This window comes from Mandrillus leucophaeus, unplaced genomic scaffold (genome assembly GCF_000951045.1).
Source record: "Mandrillus leucophaeus isolate KB7577 unplaced genomic scaffold, Mleu.le_1.0 Scaffold544, whole genome shotgun sequence".
Taxonomy (NCBI): Eukaryota; Metazoa; Chordata; class Mammalia; order Primates; family Cercopithecidae; genus Mandrillus; species Mandrillus leucophaeus.
Window position 1 is genome coordinate 920,366 of NW_012105853.1, and position 8,898 is coordinate 929,263.

Sequence of the window (8,898 nt, forward strand, 5' to 3'; positions counted from 1 at the left end):
GACTACAGACGAGCATCACTGAGCCCAGCTAATTCGAAAAGTATGTTTTGGTAGAGATGGGGGTTTTACTATGTTGCCCAGGCTGTTCTTGAACCCCTGGCCACAGGCAGTCCTCCCATCTCAGCCTCTCAAAATTCTGGGATTAACAGGCATGAGCCACTGTGCCTGGCTGTGCCTTAGGAAGGAATAACAGTACTCAACTCATCCGTTAGTACAGATGGGTGCTCAGTAACTGAGGTTCTATTGACTCTTGAGTTGGAACCTGGATTCATCTAGGACCTGTCCCACTGGATGACTTGGTCATGCCCCTTGCCATCCCTGAGCCTCAGATGCTTCATCTGTAAAATGAACATCATCTTGCCTGCTGCACCCTCTGATCTCTCATCTCTAGTCCCATTGGTCTTCTTCACATCTTCCAACCACCCCCAGCTTTGCCTTGTTAATTCCCAATTATCCACTCAGATATTCTTCCTTCCCTCCCTCCCTTCTTCTCTTCTCTCATGTAATAAATATTTTGTGACCACCTGCTATGTGGCAGGTGATGGATAAGACAGGCAAAATCATTGTCTTCATGAAGGGGAGATAGACAATAAACTAAAAAAAGAAAAAAAGGGCCAGGCACAGTGTCTCACGTCTGTAATCCCAGCACTTTGGGAGGCCGAGGCAGGCAGATCACCCAAGGTCAGGAGTTCAAGACCAGCCTGGCCAACATGGTGAAACCCTGTCTGTACTAAAAATTCAAAAAATAGACAGGCATGGTGGTGGGCGCCTGTTGTCCCAGCTACTTGGGAGGCTGAGGCAGGAGAATCGCTTGAACCCAGGAGGCAGAGGTTGCACTGAGCCAGGATCTCACCACTGCACTCCAGCCTGAGTGACAGAGCAAGATACCGTCTCAAAAAAAAAAAAAAAAAAGGAAAAAAGAAAGCCCCAAATAAACAAGAGAATTGCAGACTGCAATCGGCATTTCCTAAGGGGAAGTTATAGCACCCTAAGAGGAAGTAACTGGGAAGGTTATTTCCTAGAAAGGCCTCTCCAAGGAGATACTTTTGTTTTTTCATTGTTTTTTTTTTTTTGAAACGGGGTTTGGCTCTGTTGTCCAGGCTGGAGTGCAGTGGGGAGCCCAGCCCTGACAATTGTATTCTTATCACCTGTTCAGCAAAGGGTAGTCAGATGCTTCCCGCACTTGGAATGGATTATTTCCTCATTTGTTTTCCCTTCTATCCAAACACAATCCTGCTTTGTCCAGAAAAATATTTCCAAATGGTAATGGTTTCTGTGTATGTGTTTCAAAAAATTTTACATCAAATTTGAAGTATAATACACATATGGCTGGGCATGATGGCTAATGCCGTAATCCCAACACTTTGGGATGCCGAGTCGGGAGGATCACTTGAGCCCAGGAGTTGGAAGCTAGCCTGGGCAACATAGTAAGACCCCCTGCCTCTACAAATAATAATAATAAATTAGCCAGGCATGGTGACACATGCCTGTATGTAGTCCCAGCTACTCGGGAGACTGAGGTGGGAGGATTGCCTGAGCCTCACGAGATGGAGGCTGCAGTGAACTGTGATGGTGCCACTGCACTCCAGCCTGGGTAACAAAGACCTCAACTCAAAAGAAAACAAAAACCAAAAAACAGACATCAAAAAATGCACAAAACTCAAGTGTGCAGCTCAACGAATCATTGCAAAGAGAACCCCCATGCCACTGGGACCCAGACGAAGAAATGGAACCCAGCCGGGCTCCCAGAAGTCTTCCCTTTGCCCCTCACAGTCACTCACTAGCACCCTCTCCAGGGTAACCACAAGCCTGACTCCTGACACCAGAGATGAATCTTGTCTGTTGTTAAATGTTAAAGAAACAGAATAACACAGGATGTAGTCTTTTGTGTCTGGCTTATGTTTGTGAAATTCATCCATATTTTTCATAGCTAGAGTTTATTCTTAGTGCTGTATAGTGTTCCGTTGAATGAATACGCCACAGTTTCAAATAGTTTTTTTTTTTTTTTTTTTTTTTTTGCAGTGTATTGCTCTGTCGCCTGGGCTGGAGTGCAGTGGTGCAATCTTGGCTCACTGCAACCTCCACCTCCCGGGTTCAAGCAATTCTCTGCCTCAGCCTTTCGAGTAGCTGGGGTTACAGGTGCCTGCCACCACACCCAGTTAATTTTTGTATTTTTAAAAATTTTTGTAATTTTTGTATCTTGGCCAGGCTGGTGTTGAACTCCCAACCTCGTGATCCACCTGCCTCAGCCTCCCAAACTGCTGGGATTATAGTCATGAGCCACTGTGCCTGTCCAGTTTGTTTTTTTTTTTAACAACTTTCATCCATTCAGTTTGGGCAGGGCAGCGGTGGGAGGAGAGCAGGAACTGGGTTTGACCCACAGGCACGTTTTGTTTCACACACCTTGTGTTTTTGTATCGTTTTCATTGAATTAGTTGCTGATGAAGATGGATATTTGTCTCCTCCTGAAGAATCTGCCGTTGCTGGTCCCCAATTCCAAGTGCCTGGAGTTGAGTCCTGGCTGCCTCTTCTCAGCTCGTGCATTCCATTCCCATTTGCCACAGTCCCCACCACTCCCTGTTGCTCTAAAACCACTCACTGACATCACTCACCTGGCCCTGTAAACATTTGAGTCTTCCATTCTAGCTTTAATTCAGCAGAGGTGGCCAAAATGCTTTATTCTAAGGTCTGCACAACAGTGGGCTAACCAAGCAGCTTAAGTTAGTTTATACGTGGCCTCCATGGTGTTAAACTTTGGGATGCATATTTCAGTGTTCAAAAATGTGTTGTCATTATTACTATTTCAAAAATGTTTTAAAATATATTTCCATTATTATTATCATCATTATTGACATTATTACTGTCTCCAAAGATGTTTTAAAAATATATTTGCCTGGTGTGGTGGCTCACGTCTGTAATCCCAGCACTTTGGGAGGCCGAGACGGGCAGATCACTTGAAGTCGGGAGTTCGAGACCAGCCTGGCCAAAATGGTGAAACTCTGTCTCTACTGAAAATACAAAAATTAGCTGGGCATGGTGGTGCATGCTTGTAATCCCAGCTACTTGGGAGGCTGAGGCTGAAGAATCGCTTGAGCCCGGGAGGCAGAGGTTGCAGTGAGCCGAGATCGTGTCACTGCACTCCAGCCTGGGTGACAGAGTGAGACTTCATCTCAAAAAATAAAAAATAAAAATATATTCAAATATATAGTAGAGGTCCAATTCAATATGGCAACTCTGGACCCAGATGGCCTGGAATCAAATCCTCGCTTTACTACTCAGGAGTTATGTGAACTCAGGCAATTACTGAAACTTTCTGTGCCACTGTATAAAGAGAGATGTTAATATTTACCTTGCTGGGTTCTTATAAAGATTAAATGAGCTAATACTTGTAAAGTCAGTGCCTGGCACAAAATAAGTATTCAACATATATTGTTTGTTTGTTTGCTTGTTTATTTATTTATTGTGCGATGGAGTCTCACTGTGTTGCCCAGACTGGAGTGCAGTGGCACAATCTTGGCTCACTGCAACCTCTGCCTACCGGGTTCAAGCGATTCTCCTGCCTCAGTCTCCCAAGTAGGCAGAATTACAGGCATCTGCCACCACTCCCAGCTAATTTTTGTGTTTTTAGTAGAGATGGGTTTTCGCCATGTTGGCCAGGCTGGTCTCGAACTCCTGACCTCAAGTGATTCGCCCGAGTCAGCCTCCCTAAGTGCTGGGATTGCAGGCGTGAGCCACTGTGTCGGGCGGCTAGCTATTTATTATCTTTAAAATTAGTATGGCAAGCTGATCATTTGACCTGCTGGGGTGACCAACCATCCTAGTCTGCTGAGACTGAGGAAGAGTTTCAGGACACAGGACTTTCAGAGCTAAAACTAGACAAGTCCTGGCCAAAAGAGGATGAGTTGGTCACCCTAGCCCTGCCTGACGATAATATTTCACTCCAGTTTAACAGACTGATCTTTTACTTTTATTAAATTACAGGTTTGATGTTGAAAATGATATTCGCACTACATATTGTAGAACCCCCCTCAAGCATCCCTATGGTATAATTTCTGCAAAACACTAATCTTGCTTACATTTTCCTCATGTTACAGATTGGGAAAGTGAGGCCCAGGGGTGTAAACCAGTGGCAGAGCTCTTCCCTAGACCTGTTGTGAAGCCACTGCCCCATCACCTGGTGCTCAACATGCACTAGGTAACACTGTAAGTGATTTTCATTAAATTTAATCTCATATAATCTTAGGAGGTGGGCTCTACCATCATAACCATTTTAGAGATGGGATGCTCGTAGCTGTCTTCTGTCCCACAGACTCACCCATATCCCTGGGATTAGAATTCATTCATTCTGTACATCTTGGCCTGATTGTGGTTTCCTTGGAACTTTTGTTACAGGGAAACCCACCAAGGTTTCCTGGGTCTTGTTTAGCCATTGAGACTAATCTGTCTGTTTCAAGACTTTTTTTTTTTTTTTTTGAGACAGAGTCTTGCTCAGTCACCCAGGCTGGAGTGCAGAGGCATAATCTCGGCTCACTGCAACCTCCACCTCCCAGGTTCAAGCAATTCTCCCTGCCTCAGCCTCCCGAGTAGATAGAATTACAGGCGCTCACCACCATACCTAGCTAATTTTTTTTTTGTATTTTTAGTAGAGACAGGGTTTCACCATGTTGGCCAGGCTGGTTTCGAACTCCTGACCTCAGATGATCCGCCCACCTTGGCCTCCCAAAGTGCTGGGATTACAGGCATGAACCACACCGCCTGGCCTTGTTTTAAGATATTTTTGAAGGACCTTTTGTTTCAGTTAGCAAATGTCTGCTACTCTCCTACTGGGGCTATGTGGTGACTGACAAAGAGACTTTGCCCTCAAGGACTCGAGGCTGCTGGGGAACCCTGCTCACTGGGGTCTCTCTCCACTGCACTATGGCCAGCTTGAGGGCAAGGTTGGGGTCTTTTCATCTCTGTGTCACTAAGACGAGATCAGCAGCATGTGTGGAAACTGGCAGATCACACCACAATGCAGACAGGGCAGCAGGAGTCCAGATCCCAGGCATGAACTGTCAAGCTTCAGGCAGGGAGCAGTGGGAGTCCCAAAAACTTATGGGGGTTTCTCAGTCTCAGTGCTATTGATATTTGGGGCTGGCCGGTTCTGTTGTGGAGGATGTCCTGTGCGGGGTAGGATGGTTAGCACTGTCTGTTGCCTCTGCCAGTAGCGTCTTCTCAACCAATCATGACAACCTAAAGTGTCTCCAGACATCACCGAATGTCCCCTGGGGGCAAAGTCACCCCAGGTTGTGAACTGCTGGCTTAACTGAAGCAAACTTAACAAAGAAAGTGTTTGCAGAGGTGAGGCATGCAGGGACTGGCAGCAGTGGGGAGCTACTGGCACCCCAAGGCCAAAGGGGTGAGAGACAGAATGGTGTTACTTGACCCAGAGATAGCTGGAGCCATATAAGTAAGGCTAAGACAGGAGTTGAGGCTGTGGAGAAATTCAGCCACTGCCAAAATTAAGGCAAAACAGGGAAGGAGCTGGGGGTGGCATAAACACGCCCACTTCTCCCTCATCCTGCCCTTTTATCTCTGCCGATTCCTCCCCTTGGCTGAATGCATTGTGATGTCAGAAGGCACAGGTGCCTCCAGGCCACAGAGCAGGATGCGGTGGGTAAGCAGAGAAGAAACATCACAAGGAGGCAGGCGCAGGCCCCAGAAGACAGGACATTTGTGTACATCTTGGAGGATGTGTACTTTGGAGAAAGCTGGGAAGGAGTATCTCACCAGTGGGAAGAGCATGCATGAAGCCATGGAGTTCTGAGACAGCCTGGCTCCCTGCATTGTTTATTTAATTGTGATTGTTTGTTTGATTGACTGTGCTCTGTGTGCACGTGGTGAAAATAAAACATTTCAAAAGGTACAAAAGGGCATAAAATGAGAAGTAGGTCTTCCTCCCACCCTGACCCCAGCTACCCAGCCCCCCCACATCCCCCCGAAAGCCATCTTGCTCTCTGGTCTCTCATCGCCTTCCAGAAATAGTTAGTGCACATGCTAGCTTGTGTCACCTAAACTCCTAATTTGATTTAATTTCACGGGTGTTTGCAGAGCCCCTATTGTGTGCAAAGAAATGAACTGAGCTCTCTGGTCTCAGACCCTACTCCGATCCACTAAGCACCGGCGGCTTCAGGCCCACCACGGCTGGCCTCCCATCTCTTTCTCTAAGCAACGGGTAAGCCTGCTACAGTTATGTTGTTCAACTTATTTTATTTTATTTTGTTTTATTTTATTTTATTTTATTTTATTTTTATTTTTTGAGATGGAGTCTTGCTCTGTCACTCAGGCTGGAGTGCAATGGTGCTATCTCAGCTCACTGCAACCTCCGCCTCCTGGGTTCAAGCGATTCTCCCACCTCAGCCTCCTGAGTAGCTGGGATTACAGGCGCCTGCCACTACACCTTGCTAATTTTTGTATTTTTCGTAGAGGCGGGTTTCACCATGTTGGTCAGGCTGGTCTCAAACTCCTGGCCTCAAGTGATCCACCCGCCTCAGCCTCCCAAAATGCTGGGATTACAGGCATGAGCCACCGTGTCCGGCCTCAATGGATGTTTTGTGGATTGGACTGAATTAAAACTGAACCATTGGTGAGAAGCAAATTATAATGCAGGAGCACACATAAACCTTGGGTGTGGTTCAGGAGACCATGTGTTTTGGGGAGAGGAGTGAGGGTTCTGTCTCCAAAGGCTTGCTCTTGCTGGAGCCAATGGACAGTTGTCTAAGAAGGAAACGCCTATAGGGTGACCTAGAGGGGGCGCTAGAGTGTGAGCAGGTTGGGTCCTATCACCTTTGTGGGACTTGATCTGGCTTAGATCAGTCCAGGGAAGACCGGATCTTGCCTGGCTACTCCCAGCTGGTGTCTGTAGCCCTTGGGGGAGTTTAAGACTAGGAGAGGGGAGTTTCTGGCCAGCTGCCGAAGTAGGGAACCCCATAACCAACATGTAAACTTGTCGGTGCCTAGAAGCAAGCAACCAAATCTGGTTCTCAGACGCCCAGGCGGAAGCCAGGAGGCCAGAGCAGCCCAGGTCTCCAGGAGCAGACAAGGACCAGGCTCTTCCTTGCCTGCCCTGCTCTTCCCTGCTGATCTCTCTTGTTCTCTCAACACCTGGCTCTTTCCTGACAGTGCCTGTGTGTTGAGCACTTCAGGGCAAACACTTGCCTGCCATGATGGACCACCTTTCTGTCAGATGCTGAGTGCACACCAGCTCCCACTCCCATGGCTGCTTTGCAAGGACAGTGTTAATGATCCTCACTTTGTAAACAAGGAAAACTGAAGCTCAGAAAAGAGGGATGGAGGGCGGTAAGGTCGGGCATCCTACACATATGGTGATATCATTGGACATTTTGTGTTGAAGAACGATGGAGTGTTGAACACAGAATCACAGAATTTTACTTTATTTTATTTTTTGAGATGGAGTCTCAATCTGTCACTCAGGCTGGAGTGCAGTGGCGCAATCTTGGCTCAGGGCAACCTCCACCTCCTGGGTTCAAGGGATCCTCCTGCCTCAGCCTCCCGAGTTGCTGGGATCATAGGTGTGCACTACCAGGCCTTGCTAATTGTTTTGTGTTTTTAGTGGAGACGGGGTTTCACCATGTTGGCCAGGCTGGTCTCAAACTCCCGACCTCAAGTGATCTGCCCACCTTGGCCTCGCAAAGTACTGGGATTACAGGCATGAGCCACTGTGCCTGACCAAGAATTTTAGAATCATAAAATCCAGGAGTCCCGGACTCCCAGGTTACCAGTATAACCCACACTGCCACCAACTCCCTGTCCGTTTCCCACACTGTAAGTGAAATGTCTCTCTGGGGCCCACCTCCCAGCCCTACTCAGGCCTCTTCTTCGCTCACCTGGGGTCTTGTTCCAGACTTTTCTCTTGTTTCTCCTCCTTCCAAACCTGTACACAGCAGCCAGAGGCATCTTTCCAAACTACTAAGCAGATCGTGCCACTCTGCTCCCCCTTAAAACCCTTCCCTGGCTCCCCTTTGCCCTCAGGATAAAGTTCAAACTCCTTGACATGGTTTACTAGATTCTCAGTCATCTGGCCACAGTCTCTGGTCACTCCATCCCTCTTCTACCACCCCCCACCCCCAACTCTATACCAACCCATACAGAACTCGTTTTGTTTCACCAGATGTGCTGGATGCTGGCTGTCTCCCCTGACCCCTGGACCTTTGCACTGACTGTTCCCACTACCTGGAACACAGTCTACACCACCACCTCCTTCTCTGATTGAAGTACTCTCTCTTCTTGTTTGCTCTGGGGACAGTTTCTGCTCACATGCCTCCTGAATATCTGGGTTGGTGTTCCTTCCTTTACCACACTCCCCACTCCAGTTGCTGTGCTTAACCACGTGACAGAGGTCCCTGCATCATGTGTGCCCGTGTGTTTGCCTGTGTCCACATCTGCTCATGAGCCACAGGAGGGCAGATATCGGGGTCATCTTTTCTCTACTGAATCCCTAGCACCCAGCACTGTGCCTGGCAGAGAAGAGTTGTTCAGCCAAGACATATGTTGATAAATGAAGTTTAAGATGTTAGAATCACAAGCTTTTAGAGCCATGGACTTGGTGAAACAGAAGCCTAAAGTCTCAGAATTATATAATCCTAGACTTAGCGTTAATTATGTGAAGAAATTGAGAATATCCGAATCTTAGGATCTCAAGGTTGAAAGAATTCTTATATAGGCATCTTGTCCAAGGACTATCAGTGGATTCGAAAGTTTTAATTGTGCCCTTCTATATTATTTAATGTATATTTTTACATTTATTTATATAAAAATAATACATTTGTCTCTCAAACATTTATTTTAATAAAAGTTTAGTTGGCGCCTAGTGAGTGAGAATGCACTCACCACAGTGGC

General features: G+C 47.0%; 1 long non-coding RNA gene across 1 annotated transcript; it reads left to right on the plus strand.

The window, feature by feature from the left end:
• The first annotated feature begins 6,075 nt into the window (after window positions 1-6,075).
• Window positions 6,076-7,440, plus strand: LOC105552114. Its single transcript, XR_001007949.1, has 2 exons — window positions 6,076-6,214; window positions 7,162-7,440. It is a non-coding gene; the product is annotated as an uncharacterized LOC105552114 (long non-coding RNA).
• Window positions 7,441-8,898: the final 1,458 nt, after the last annotated feature.